Source organism: Salmo salar, chromosome ssa16 (genome assembly GCF_905237065.1).
Source record: "Salmo salar chromosome ssa16, Ssal_v3.1, whole genome shotgun sequence".
Lineage (NCBI taxonomy): Eukaryota > Metazoa > Chordata > Actinopteri > Salmoniformes > Salmonidae > Salmo > Salmo salar.
The window spans coordinates 22,085,937-22,101,445 of record NC_059457.1 but is presented as its reverse complement, the minus strand read 5'-3'; the positions used below and the strand labels follow the sequence as shown (position 1 = coordinate 22,101,445).

At 44.9% G+C, this 15,509-nt stretch overlaps 1 protein-coding gene across 1 annotated transcript in view; it reads left to right on the top strand.

The window, feature by feature from the left end:
- The first annotated feature begins 13,937 nt into the window (after positions 1–13,937).
- Positions 13,938–15,509, top strand: part of LOC106573359 (ras association domain-containing protein 8) — a 55,927-nt gene continuing 54,355 nt past the window's right edge. The window contains exon 1 of the mRNA XM_014148342.1: positions 13,938–14,050. The gene's annotated coding sequence lies outside the window, so the exon portion shown is untranslated. The remainder of the gene's footprint in view (positions 14,051–15,509) is intronic.

Below are 15,509 nucleotides of genomic sequence, written 5' to 3'. Positions count from 1 at the left end.
TGTGAAATTGAATCTACCGAAGAACAAGGCTCATTTGGCTTGCCGGGAGTTCAGACGTTTGGCTGTCTGGATGTAGGACAGGTTTTTATGGTCAGTCCACGTGATGAAGGGTGTTACAGAGCCCTCCAGCCAGTGACACCATTCCTCCAGAGCCAGCTTAACTGCCAGAAGTTCCCGGTTTCCGATGTCAAAATTCCTCTGCAGGTGAGAGCTTACGGGAAAAGAATGCACATGGGTGGACCTTCTGATCAGAGGAGGAACGTTGAGATAGAACAGCACCTACCCCGGTGTCAGAGGCATCCACCTCCACAATGAACTGGAGTTCTGGGTCGGGCTGAGTAAGGACCGGAGCGGAGGTGAAGCGAAGCTTGAGTTCAAGGAATGCTGCCTCTGAGTCAGGAGTCCAGTGGAACGAGGTGGGGGTGAGAGTGGTGAAAAGTGCAGCCAGACAGGTGTAGTTGCGGATGAAACGTCCAAAAATTTGCAAACCCCAGGAAACGCTGTAGCTGCTTCAGGTTGGAAGGCCCAGGCCACTGACTGCCATGACCTTGGCAGGGTCCATACACAACTGTCCCTGTGACAAAAGGATCTCCAAGTGGTTACCTTTCCGGCAGTCCAGTCAATCTGTGGGTTGTGTAGCTTTAACCAAGGATGGCCAAGAACCAGGGGAGAGTAAGAACAGTCGATTATGTGGAAACTGATCTTTTCCTGGTGATTTCCAGAGAAACGCAGGATGACAGGGACTGTTCTCTCACAGACACGGACGAGGAGCTGTCCATTGAGAGTGTTGGCATCGAGGGGTGAATCGAGTGGGACAGTGTCCAGGCCCAACTGGGTAATGACATCTTGGTCCAGGAAGCTCTCATCGGCGCCCGAATCGATGAGAGCAGACAGAGGAAAAGCCTGGCTCTGCCACACAAGGTTGCATTCAAGCAGGGGTCTGGGGGAAGATGGGCAGGCGATTTGGCTCAACAGTATATCCCCTACTACTGCCGAGCCCCCTATTTTGCTGGATGCAGGGAACAAGTGGAGGCAAAGTTACCAACTGGAACACAATATAGGCAGCTCCTAGCGCTGATTCATCATTGCCTCTCCTCTGGAGAGAGACAGGCCTGGCCGAGCTGCATGGGTTCAGGATCTGCATGAGCCTGGGGATGGGATGCAGTCGGAGAAGGATGACAAGGCACTGAAGCAGATGTTATGGGACATGCAACCCTACCTACCCTCTCCCTTGACGCTCACGGAGACAGTTTTCTATGGGGCTAGTGAGAGAGGAGTTCATCAAGTCCATCAGGCTCATCCCTGGACACCAACTCGTCCTTGAGGGTCTCAGTGAGTGCTTTCTGGAATGCTCCCTGAAGGGCCTCATTCCAGCCACTCTCAGCTGCGAAACTCACATGCCTTCTCAGCAACACTATGGGGGCCTTGACGGAGGGACAGGAGTCGTTTAGCGGCATCCTTACCGCAGACCGGGTAGTCGAAGACCTTCATTTCCTCTGTGAATCTGGAGTAGGAGAAGCAGATGGGGGACTGTCTCTCCCACACCGCCGTGCCCCAGGAAAGTGCATGGAGGCAGCCAATCAGAAAGGAAATCTTGGCCTGTTCACTAGCATAAGAGTAGGGCTGTTGCTCAAATACAAGTGAACATTGTACCAAAAAGGCTGTGCAAGCTCTGAGGTTGCCATCGTAATGCTCGGGAGTCAGAACAAACGGATCCCGGAGCCGAGGAGAAGGACTTGGAACTGGTTGTGAGCTCTGGGCAAAGGGTCGGCCCTGTAGGTCAGACAGGCTCTGTGAAAACTCATTGGTGTGCTCCAGAAGGGTCTTTAGGGCTTGGTCATGTTGCTCGAGCAGGGCGCCTTGGCCGACGAGGGTTTGGTGGAGAGTAGCAGAGTCTGCTGGGTTCATCTCTTTTGGTGTCAGATCGTACTGTTATGCGAAGTGGAACAGGGCAGCCCAAGAGCAGACTCAGACAAGGAGACTGGGATGAAGTAACCATGGTATTTATTGACACACAGGGGGGAGATGGAGTGCAGGTCAGGGGAAGCTCGGGCGGGTTGCTGGAAACCAAGTGCGGAGGCTGAGGCTGGAGCGAGAGGGGTTGAGACAGGGTAAGCAGGTCCGGAGGGGAATTCAAGGGAGTAGTAGAGTGGGGAATCCAGGACAGAGTAGCAGGATGATGAGATGTGGAACTGGGACAGGGGCCAGAGGCAGAGCGGGCAGAACTGTAGTGGAGAGGAAAACGGCATCAGGCAAGGAAAACAGGCACGACAGGATCTGAATAGCAACAAACGGTTAGAAACGTAGACTGACTGAGCAGAGATTATGATCTGGCATTGTGGAAGTGGCAGGGCTGAGTATTTGTAGAGGTCTTGATTACGGAACAGGTTGCAGCTGGTGGGGATCTGCTCTGACTCCAGTACACCTGTCTCCGCCCACACAATCACACACAGAGAGAGGGAGAGGGAGAGGGAGAGAGTACTGGGGGAGTGGCGGCAGGTCAAGGAGACAGGATGAGCAGTAGAGGGCGTTGTAGGAGCAGATGTGACATATTTTGAAAGTGTGGGTACAGCTGCTCCGTTTGCTCCATTGCTCAGGCGCCTATGCAAGCGAGGAAGGTGTTTTGAATTCCATTCCATTCTCTCTGTGACACCATCCCTGGTCCATGTAAGCCTATCTCATCTGGGCCTCTGCACTAATCTTTGCTGTAACAATCTAAGTGTATGCTTTGCCTATGCGTTAAAAACTGAGATCAAGAACATGTTCATTGATGTAGCCAACAAGCCAATGCATGTGTAGCTTAGCTTAGTGCTGCTAGAGCTGCTGGCTAGGGTTTAATATTTGCAAATGGAGTTTGCAATAGATGCCTGCCAGATACCATTTAGCTTTGAACATTTATATTACAAAAAGTGTAGGCTATTACAAGTTGCTACAATTTGATTTCACAGCATTATACAACTTTCAGTTTGTCATTGTGAAATAACTAAAGTAAAGTAACCTACATAGAACTGATTTGATGTCACCAAATTGTGTCACGTTAGTTGTTGTTAGCACCATAGACAATATTTAAGTGATAATGCCCGAGTGTTTGGGGTATATATTGGCATTGGTGTTGTTAGGCCCGATACGAAGTTGAGGTATCTATGTAGGTATCATACAGGTATCATATTGTATCTATGGTTAGCTCAACCTCTGTAAGTGTGGGCCTACATGGAATCTGATTATGTTGAGGATGTGAAGTGTTTTTCCAAGGCCGTTGTTTACTGTTGCTATGAGCAATGAGACCATTGGTTTCTTGGCATAGGCAGGAAAATAGAAATAAAAATGGGCAGAAGAAGTTGCTCGGAGAAGTTAGTGGAATGCTGTTAAAGGAAGGGGAGCTGATATGAGAACTATCTGTTGTTTTGTAGTTCAATAGAAATATGCCAACTTTATGTTATTAAAATGCACTTAAAGTAAAAACTTCTAAATCTAGCATCTATTTCTTACTTTCAAGAAAGGAAATAAATGGCATACGTCAGCCTGGACACGAGTCATCATCATCATCAACAACTTTTTTCATACATGTCGGCCAAATTCTCCAGACACTACCCCTTTAAGATGTCAATCAGACTGTTGTTTACACAGTGGCCTGGTCCAGTAGAAAGTAGCTGACAGGGACCGTCGGGAGTTGATTCAACGGGACCATGCACTCCATGGCAAAACAACTTGTAAAAAATAACCCTGAAATAAGGGACAAAGATCTCGGTAGTTTGACCCCCGAATTGCTATAATCCGGTAAGAGACAAAATTGGTAAAACACCTGCACAAAAAAACACCTGTTAGCCAGCTACAGTAGTGTTATCTAAGTAAGCCATGCTAGTCAGCTTAATTTTTTTTGTGTGTGTGTGTGTGTACTTGTTTTCAGTTTCTGATTGCCTCCTCCAATAACCATAATGTGTCAATTTTTCTACCATAGAAATATTTGCACAAGTATGTAAATATCAGGTTGATATTTTGACGTGTGAATGGGATCAATTCCTTCACTATGGTTAAACAGTTGTACAAGATCTGACGAATAGTGTGCAACTGCAACCCGCCATTCAGGGAGTTCCTGCATGTGGGCATTTATGCATCTGCAGGAAAACGCCCCCCCTCAAGCATCCCATTAGTTCCTTCATGAACACCCCCCCGAGCATTCCATTGGTTACTGCATGATCGCCCGCCTACTGTGTACCCAAGAAACTGTGCCCAACAGGCGGGGGCGAAGGACACTGTCTAGCCGCAGGCCTGGGCAATTTCGGTCCTCGGGGGCCTGATTGGTGTCACACTTTTCCCCCATCCATAGCAAACACAGCTAATAGCCCTATTTGGTAAAAGACCATGTCTATATTATGGCAACAACAGTTCAAATAAGCAAAGAGAAACGACAGTCCATCATTACTATTAAGACATGAAGGTCAGTCAATCTGGAAAATGTCAAGAACTTGAAAGTTTCTTCAAGTGCTGTCGCAAAAAGCAATAAGCCCTATGATGAAACTGGCTCTCATGAGGACCGCAACATGAAAGGAAGACCCAGAGTTACCTTTAGAGAATAAGTTCATTAGAGTTACCAGCCTCAGAAATCAGCAATTAACTGCAGTGGAGTCCCGTCATTCAGGGCAGGTGGGGCAGAGCCTGTTTTGAGCCCCACATTATTTCCCCCCCAAATAAATAAATAAATAAAATGTATATATATATATATATATATATATATATATATATATATATATATATTTTATTCTATTTTGGGGGTGGCCTATTTTGCATGTTATTGTGGCATTAATACGTGTCACATATCAGTTTGCAAACAATGTAAAAAAATATATATTATTGAGTTAATAAAGCCGCGTACAAACAGTCAGCTCCAAAATGCAGGTGTTTCAGCCTAGCTCAGTGCTTTCTGTGGTGGTGGGGCGGGCCAGCAGAAAATAGGAGCATTGTACCGTGATTGACTCAGTGTTCTGTCACTCATGGGGACACTGTCACCCGCCTTTAGTAAGGGTAGACGTCAAGAATGTGAGCCCTTTGGGTGCTGCCATAGAGTTACATTAGAAGTGCCCTTCCAAGAATGCTCAAGGTCATTGGCCACAGAAATGACGTCAACTCACGTTATATGTACAGTAGTTTGATTGGACTGATCATGTCAACATCATACTTTCACAATCTTAGCTAGCAGTCATCATCATGAATTAAGTCTACTGGCAAATCCTTCTTAATCCTTGTCATATGAAGAGAAATAATGAAGAGAAAATATAGATAAAAACGTATCGGTGCTCATCGGCCATTGGACATAAACATTACACAACAAGTTGGAAATCGCAAATTCAACAATGAGGGGTTTGGAAGGAATCGTGACAGTGGTTAACCGCAAGCATTGCAACTGGGAAGTTGGGAATAATACGTTTTTGAACGGTCATTCAACTCGGAACTGTAAATCCAGAATCTTTCTCTTTGATGACAAAATTTGCCCATGGAGGACGGCCGTGCCACTTTCCTGTTCAAGCACATCACAACAAGTCCAAAATGTCATGCTGCTTCATAAATTATGTAGGATGCCAGAGAGATATGTATAACGTAGCTAAGAAAGTAATTCTAAGTGTATGTTGTGTAGTAAGCTTTTAGTCGCCCATGTGCCTCACCCTAATAATTTGGTCTATTTTATTTAATTTTGCTTTACGTCATTGTTCTGACTCGGTGGTGCTGCAGCCTATAACCTGCTTTTGAGAAATGTCATCATCTAATATTGTAAGAGGTTTCATTGTCTGCTTATATGCCCCCTCTATCCTATGGGAAAATACTGTAAGAGCAGCCCATGTTCTGCATTCTGTCACTGTACATTTCAAAAGTGCTGAACAAATAGTTATATTGACTACGTCCATCTAACCGTAGCTCGCTCATTAATATCTTAATCGAAATTACGGAATGCCTCTTATCCGCTCATCATTCCCTTATGCCATAGTTTGTTCAATTCAATTGTCAGTAGAAACCACATTTGTTTAAGCAAGTCAGCCATATCAGCTATGGTTTTTAAAAAGACAGTAAATGAGTCTGAATTAATTGTTTCGCTGCCAGACAAGGCTTCGCTGATAGCCAGGTGTAGCAGTGGTAAGGTGTAGCCCTAACAGTTTGTGGGCACCGCTTGTTGCTGCCATAGTGCAATTAACGTATTGTTTAGTGTTGTGTAGTATCTTTGCTGGCATGCATCTTACTTTTTGTTGTTGAGTTTGCCCCACCAAGATTTACATGCTAAAATTGCCACTGACTAACTGCACCTTAGATTGCAGCCCAAATAAATAGACCGGTGGAAATCTGTCCATCCAAATTTGAGACTTTTGGTTCCAACCGCCGTGTCTTTGTGAGGCGCAGAGTAGGTGAACGGATGATCTCTGCATGTGTAGTTTCCACCGTGAAGCATAGAGGTGGAGGTGTGATGTTGTGGGGGTGCTTTGCTGGTGACACTGTTGCCGATTTATTTAGAATCGTGGTCGCCATGCTTAACCAGGTTTGTGCTTAGTGGGACTATCATTTGTTTTTCAACAGGACAATGACCCAGCACACACCTCCAAGCTGTGTAAGAGCTATTTGACCAAGAAGGAGAGTGATGGAGTGATGCATCATTTTTGGTTACTACATGATTCCATATGTGTTATTTAATACTTTTGATGTCTTCACAATTATTCTACAATATAGAAAATGGGAAAAATATGTAAAAACTGTTGAATGAGAAGGTGTGTCCAAACATTTGACTGGTACTCTACATAAAAAATCACAAAGTAGTGCACTTAGCCTTTGCCTGTATTAGCGGGCCGATATAGACATCTGTAGCGTCTGTAGAGAGGTCAACTTTGTTTTGCAGCGCCTCTGCTTTGTCAAAAAAGATTGTTGTATAATTAAGCAATAAGGCCCTAGGAGAGGTCGTATACGCAACGCGGAGTGTCTGGACACAGCCCTTAGCCGTGGCATATTGCCGTGGCATATTGAGTTTGTGGCAAGTGGTTTGTGGTGATGTGGTGATGTGGCTCAGTTGGTAGCATGGCACTTGCAATGTTAGGGTTGTGGCTTCAATTCCCACGGGGGACCAATATGAGAAAGTATGAAAATGTGTGCACTCACTACTGTAAGTTGCTCTGGATAAGAGTGTCTACTAACATGGAAAAGGAATTAATAGACCATTTCAGCTTTCACATAGAAACAAGTTGCATTTGCATAGTATTTCAAGAAACTGGAAAAAATACAGTATATCAAACAAGTATTTCTATATTCCACAAGTATTATCAGATGAACTGTTTTGTACAGATAGTTATCAGACTCAAGTTACAAATTCTGGTAAACACATATACATTTAGTTACATTTTTTTCACAAAACTAGTGCACTGGGCCTTTACTAGTCCTGTATTAGCAGACTGATATAGACATCTTCAGTGCTGACAAAAAAATCGCAGCACCCCCAACCTACTTCCCGCGGCTATGCAGTGCATGATGTTGCTGTTTTTTCCTATGAAATAAATAATCTGCCATAGCAGTGTGAGAGTGCCAGCTGTTATAGTGTTCTGTGGGAAAACAGCAGTCTTTATAGTTGTATGTCTAATGGTACGAATCAAATCAAAGTTCAAATCAAAGTTTATTTGTCACGTGCGCCGAATACAACAGGTGTAGACCTTACATTGAAATACTTACTTACAGGCTCTTACCAATGGTGCAAAAAAGGTATTAGGTGAACAATAGGGAAGTAAAGAAATAAAACAACAGTAAAAAGACAGGCTATATACAGTAGCGAGGCTATAAAAGTAGCGAGGCTACATACAGACACCGGTTAGTCAGGCGGATTGAGGTAGTATGTACATGTAGATATGGTTAAAGTGACTATGCATATATGATGAACAGAGAGTAGCAGTAGCGTAAAAGAGGGGTTGGCGGGTGGTGGGTGGCGGGACACAATGCAGATAGCCCGGTTAGCCAATGTGCAGGAGCACTACTTGGTCCGTCCAATTGAGGTAGTATGTACATGAATGTATAGTTAAAGTGACAATGCATATATGATAAACAGAGAGTAGCAGCAGCGTAAAAGTGGTGTGAAAATTATTTAATGTACTAATTAAGTCCTACTTGGTAAGTCCTACTTTGGCTCCCAAGTGGCGCGGTGGTCTAAGGCACTGCATCTCAGTGCAAGAGGCGTCACTGCAGTCCCTGGTTTTAATCCAGGGTGCATCACATTAGGTGATTGAGAGTCCCATAGGGCGTCTGGGTTTGGCCGGGGTAGGCTGTCATTATAAATAAGAAATTGTTGTTAACTTGTTTTTTGGGATATCTGTACTTTATTTTATAATTTATATTTTTTAAACTTTTACTTTTACTTCACTACATTCCTAAAGAAAATATTGTACTTCTTACTCCATACATTTTCCCTGACAACCAAAAGTACTCGTTACATTTTCAATGCTTAGCAGGACAGGAAATTTGTCAAATTCACCATATCAAGAGAACACGTGGTCATCCCTACTGCCTCTGGCCTGGCGGACTCACTAAACACAAATGCATCTTTTGTTAATAATGTCTGAGTGTTGGAGTGTGCCCCTGGCTATCCATACATTTTAAAAACAAGAAAAGGGTGTCGTCTGCATTGCTTAATATAAGGAATTTTAAATGATTTATACTTTTACTTTTGATACTCAAGTATATTTTAGCAATTACATTTACTTTTGATACTTAAGAATATTTCAAACCAAATGTAAGATGGCGCCGACAAATATGGCAGCTCTGCTTCAAGCTTCTAAGCAACTTTGCAGTATTTAGATTTTTTGTGTGTTATTTCTTACATTATTAGCCCAGACATTTTTTGTGTTATGACATACAGCCGGAAATAACTTTTGGATATCAGAGCGGCGTTAACTCATCAGCATTACGACCAGGAATATGACTTTCCTGAATTGGATTCTTTGTTCGTAGCCCCCAGGGCAATTGAACTTATTCCAGAGGCTGCTCCAAAACACCGCCGACGAAGAAGAGGTATTCGGAGGGGTCTTCTAGTCCGACTCAAGAGGTGTGCACACCATCCACCGCTTCCGAGTATATTAATCGCTAATGTTCAGTCTCTGGATAATAAAGTAGACGAGCTCAGGGCGAGGATCTCCTTCCAGAGAGACATCAGGGATTGTAACAAACTCTGTTTCACGGAAACATGGCTCTCCCGGGATATACTGTCCCCATCCATACAGCCAGCTGGGTTCTCAGTACATCGCACAGACAGGAATAAAGAACTCTCCGGGAAGAAGAAAGGCGGGGGTGTATCTTTCATGATTTACTACTCGTGGTATGATTGTGATAACACAGAGACATTCAAGTCCTTTTGTTCACACGACCTAGAATACCTCACAATCAAATGCCGACCGTATTACCTCCCAAGAGAATTCTCTCCAGTTATAGTCATAGCTGTGTATATTCCCCCTCAAGCAGATACCATGACAGCCCTCAAAGAACAACACTGGACTTAATACAAACAGTGTAGTTATTCCCCTCCGTAAGGCAATCAAACTGGCAAAACGAAGTCGCAGTGCAACCGCTCAGACACAAGACGTATGTGGCCGGGCCTACAGACAATCATGGACTACAAAGGGAAAACCAGCCATGTCACGGACACCGACGTCTTGCTTCCGGACAAGCTAAACACCTTCTTCGCACGCTTTGAGGATAACACAGTGCCACCTACACGGCCCGCTACAAAGGACTGTGGCTCTCCTTCTCTGTGGCTGATGTGAGTAAGACATTTAAGTGTGTTAACCCTCGCAAGGCTGCCGGCCCAGACGGCATCCCTAGGCGTGTCCTCAGAGCATGCGCAGACCAGCTGGCTGGAGTGTTAACGGACTTATTAAATCTCTCCCTATCCCAGTCTGCTGTCCCCACTTGCTTCAAGATGTCCACCATTGTTCCTGTACCCATCAACGCAAAGGTAACTACCTTACCTGACACCCTAGACCCAATTCAATTTGCTTACCACCCCAATAAATCCACAGACGATGCAATCGCCATCGCACTGCCCTATCCCATCTGGACAAGAGGAATACCTGCGTAGTAATGCTGTTCATTGACTATAGCTCAGCATTCAACACCATAGTACCCTCCAAGTTCATCAATAAGCTTGGGGCCCTGGGTCAGAACCCCGCCCTGTGCAACTGAGGCCTGGACTTCCTGAAGGGCAGCCCCTAGTTAGTGAAGGTAGGAAACAACACCTCCACTTTGCTGATCCTCAACACAGGGGCCACACAAGGGTGCGTGCTCAGCCACCTCCTGTATTCCCTGTTCACCCATGACTGCTTGGCCACGCACGCCTCCAACTCAATCATCAAGTTTGCAGATGACACAACAGTAGTAGGCCTGATTACCAACAATGACGCCCTGGGAGAGTGATGGCAGGAAAATAGCCTCTCCCTCAACGTCAACAAAACAAAGGAGCTGATCGTGGACTTCAGGAAACCGCAGAGGGAGCACGCCCCTATCCACATAGACGGGACCGCAGTGAGAAGGTGGAAAGCTTCAAGTTCCTCAGTGTACACATAACTGAGGATCTGAAAGGATCTGAAATGGTCCACCCACACAGACAGTGTGGTGAAGAAGGTGCAACAGCGCCTCTTCAACCTCAGGAGGCTGAAGAAATTTGTCTTGGCCCCTAAAACCCTCACAAACCTTTACAGATGCGCAATTGAGAGCATCCTGTTGGGCTGTGTCACTGCCTGGTACGGCAACCGCCCACAACCGCAGGGCTCTCCAGAGGGTGGTGTGGTCTGCCCAACGCATCACTGGGGGCCAACTACCTGCACCTGATGTCACAGGAAGGCCAAAAATATCATCAAGGACATCAACCACCCCATTCACGACCTGTTCACCCCTCTATCATCCAGAAGGTGAGGTCAGTACAAGTGCATCAAATCTGTGTCTTTTTAGCCATTTTCATGTAGATGTGATTGTGTGTTTTGGATCATTGTATTGCTGCATGACCCAGCTGCGCTCCAGCTTCAGCTCACAGACGGATGGCCTGACATTCTCTTGTAGTATTCTCTGATACAGAGCAGAATTCATGGTTCCTTCTATTAAGGCAAGTCGTTCAGGTCCTGAGGCAGCTGTGTTAGTCAACTCTTTGGACTAATGATTACACCCCAGATCAGCTAGATGCAGGCAAGAATGTGCAAGGTGGTATTGAATGTGTCACTGTCTGTCACCTTGATTACTCAAATTTGTCTCTCGACCTGTGCACCTACATTATAAACTATCATTTGTAGGTTGTAGCAACCGCATGATGGGTATAGGGCAACTTTGAGTATCATGTAGTAGCCTAAACATATCGATGGGTGAATGGAATATGAATGACAGTCATCCAATATGGTGTAATAGACATAAGGCCCCCAAAAATCGTCCTCCCTAATCTTAAACGGCACCGACCGCCGTTGTTGCTGTGGAATGCCATTAAAGTATTTCAGCATGAACTTAGTTAGCGCTATGTTTGTATCTTAGGCTTTTTGTTAGTAAATATCCCATCCCCCTGATCTGTAGACTAGTCCTTCCATTCTGCTCCTCCTCAACTCCTAATGGTGGAAGTAACAGTTTACTTCTGCAATCTAAAAACTGCAGTACAAAATAAGCCACATTTGCATCTTTCTATTTCTTTGGGAGCTGCACTTCAGTGAAACGCAAAAACATAATTTGGTATGTTCATGGTGTATTTTCCCATGATATGAATACATTCCCTCCCCCAGTGTCTATTGGGTCTTATCATATTGTTGTAATGAAACAAAAGATGTGTATCTAATTGTAGGTCTGCCCCCTCCTTGCCCTCCTCCCCCTCCTCCTCCCTGAAATCCCCCCACACTGAATCATCCGTCCAGCTGCTTTTCCATTGGAAAACAAAAAGGCTTGTGTACCAGCTGGAGATAGCACTTTACACACATCACCCACACACACATCACTCATCCTTACACACTGTTAGCTGTGGAGAGTGCATTCCGTTCATGGGCATGACCCCAAGTAAACTACGTACTCCCGCATCAGTCCACTATCCAACACTATGATTTCGTTGTTAACCAGTCACCCAGAAAGATCCATAGAGGTACTCCCTGTTCCCGTCACCCCAATTAGGCTACTCACTGGGTGGATCTCAACATACACTCTTCCTCTGTCCCAGTCAGAACAGTTTGAAGTGTTAGTGTACTTAATCCTGCATGTACTCCTGCAACAGCCTAATCAGAGCTGTGACTCACATGTTCTCCTCTGAATGAAAGGCCCATAAAAACATAGCTTAGGCTGCTTCTGGTTCCTCCTGTCAGCTCCAGATTATCTCTACAGTCAGTCAGTCACTATTATACTGGAACACAGTATTTACAGAACATGCTGCTCACTGCTCAAACACAATGCCTCATTGTTCAGTCTCTGATTATGGGGATCTATGATTTTGAAATGACTGTCATACTAGGATGTTATAAGGCTACTTTTGTTAAGCTTACAGTAGGCTATATCCATTCATAGAGCATGCCAGAACCATAGCTATTAGGCTACCCTCTATTAGTATTAGGCTACAGTGCAATAGGTCATTCATTGTTCATTTTGGGGATAAATCTCATTTTCAAATAGGCTAGGTGCTGTATGTAGCCTAAATATCCGTGCTAAACTGAGATCTATGGTACAGCTATTACTAAAAGCCTAATTCAGCAGCCATTAAATGGCTATCACAGAGCAGTTCATTTCCAGTCAAAACTCTCCATTACCCACTTCAAATAAATCAATCCTAGCCATTTAGACCTGTCTGTTCTCTCTGTGGTGTGTACCCCCTTTGAAGAGAGCATTTTACTGCTGAAGGAGGGTCATTTAGTGAAACAGATCATGTGCTCAAGTATTGCTGAAAAGGTGAGGGATGTGTGAGTGCAAATATACAGCTATCTTTTCTGATTAGCCCGTTTACATGTATTTCACTTTCCCTAGTCCCTACACGTTAGCTGTTGTTGGGAAATCAGGGCTATTCTGCACTGCACTTTAACAGCACTTCAGAAGCCAGTCACATTCTTATCAAATCACACGGTACACCAGCCACCTGTGACAGTGTTATCATCAGCAGACCCGTTGACAACACCAGAATGGTGTCAACAACAGATAATAATGTGGAATATCAGCTGTTTCCGAACGTAGGACCAACTGAAGCTGTAGCACTTATCGTCAGGCTCACACAGTTGTGTAGAATGGAGAGAGCATTGATCCTCTCAGCCGTGGGAAATACAGGGAGGATATGGGACAATCCTTAACCACTGATACAGGGTCAGATATTTTCCCATCCTCCTAATAGTTAGGCCTAAGGTTTGGATTGGAGGAATGGGGTATGCTGGCCTGTGGTTAATGGCAACTTGTGCCTCGAGCACAGTGAGGCTGTGGGGGTGTTAGCAGGTCAAAGGGCGTAATGGCGGGCAGGGAGTTAAAGTTTGAGCAGGACTAGACTCTGCTCCCACCCTTGAGCAGGGAGGAGGAGGAAAATGGGGACAGTACTTGGTCTGGTGGCCTCTTCAGTGTCTGGCCCCCTTTTGACTTCCATTCCATCCCCCTTTCTTTCTCTCTGTTTCTCTCTGTCTGTTTTTTGATTATTCTCTGTCTTTGTCTCTCTCTCTTCCTCTGTCTTTTTCATAAAATCTTCCCTGTCTCTTTTCTTATTTTCTCTCTCTCTCTCGCACCCTCTATCTCTGTGCTTTTTGTGTTAAGGGAACTGCAGTCATGTGACTTTTTTGTCTCAACACAATCGGCAGTGTTTGCCATTGGTCGATTTCTTTGAAAGCATTGGTCTCCAGGGTGACAGAGAATGGCGGCACCACTTTACTTTTCTCTCCTGCTCCCACCCCCCCCCTACACGTCGCGCTGAGTGTGTGGGGGCTCTTATTCACTCCACTGGATCAGGTAGCAGTGTAACACACTCTCACAGTGACAGGGCTGTTTCTCTCTCTTGCTCTTCTTTCACACCACCACAGAGACCCAGACAAATGGTTGGAGTCTACTAAAAAAAGTGAGTAGTTGTTGGGTTTTTGTCCCATGTTTTGCAAGTTTGCTCTGTGTCTTTTTCTGTTGGCTGTCTTTGTCAAACTGTTGCTTTCAGAGTGTTTTCATTCATGTGAGGTAATAGACGTTGATGTCGTTCTAAGGCAGATTGTAACAAAAAAGGAATGATAAAATCAGTCTGCAATTGAACTGTCTTTTTGTTTGCTTATGTGGCATTCACATTGTCTTCTGGCAACTGACTGATGAAAAATGCTCTTACCAGTAGCTTATCTATTAAAGACATTACCATGGTAACGACAAGAGCAGAGCAATCACTTGAGTGTCTAAAGGTGAATGCAGGTCTAACATTGGCACAAATGTCTTGTCTTCATACCAGGTGAGGGCACATTTTTCAAAGTTCTCATGTAGGCTATTTACATTGACGGTGGATTTCCTTTCCATGGGAAATTAAAATTGACAGGTAATTTTGGTGTAAAGCTGCATTAGCCCTAAATATGGACCTTACAGTTAGTTGTCTTAATTTCAGTAGAAGTCTATGGAAAGATTTTGTATTTAAACTGATGGCGTGACATTTGTGTCTGTCGTCTCAATATTTGTGTTCTTAAAATCATTGGGTTGTATTGGTCGTGCAGTAGAGAAAGCTGCGATCTTGAGACTGCAGCTGTGAGCTGACTGTGTTCCTCTGGCCTTGTCCCGACACAATCTTTGGGCTGTGTCTGTGAATTAGGCCATTTTGGCACATTTTGGCATGGCAACCGCCTTCAAGTGTTGTCCTCTTTTGGCTGCCCTGCTCCGGCTCCACCAACCAGGTGGCTTGCTCTGTGTTTGGTATCCGTGACAACGCCAGAAGCAGAGCTCTCGGCCACTCCCACAGGTGCACTCTTGTCTTGTCTGTCTAATGGCCAGAGGATCTACTGTTACACACACACACACACTGCTCGATTGACCTGGCTGTCCTGTGATAGTGGACCTGCGCAGATCAGTCTGTTATCAGTTCCTACACAATAGAGCAGACATACCAGGTTCATTTCAGCATTTCTTTAGTCAGGGGAGACTAGTCGTGGGAGAGGTTATCTCTCATACTCAGAGCTGGGTTGCTGATAAGAGAGACTGTATTACTTGTCTGTGTCTTGTCTGAAAAGGATGTATGGGAAGGCTAATGTACGGGAGGCAGACTGGCTGGATCTAGACAGGGAGGCTAATGTATGGGAAGCAGACTAGCTGGATCTAGACAGGGAGGCTAATGTATGGAAAGCAGACTGGCTGGATCTAGACAGGGAGGCTAATGTACTGGAGGCAGACTGACTGGACAGTTTGGGAAACAGCTGTTCTGTGACGAGTGAATAATTGTTTATCTACTCAGGATTTTAAGTGTGTTTGTTTGTGTGTGTGCGCCCCCATGAGTGTGAGTGTGTGTGTGTGCTCACAGGAAGCTATGGTGGAGTGTGTCATGGCTTTATCTATCC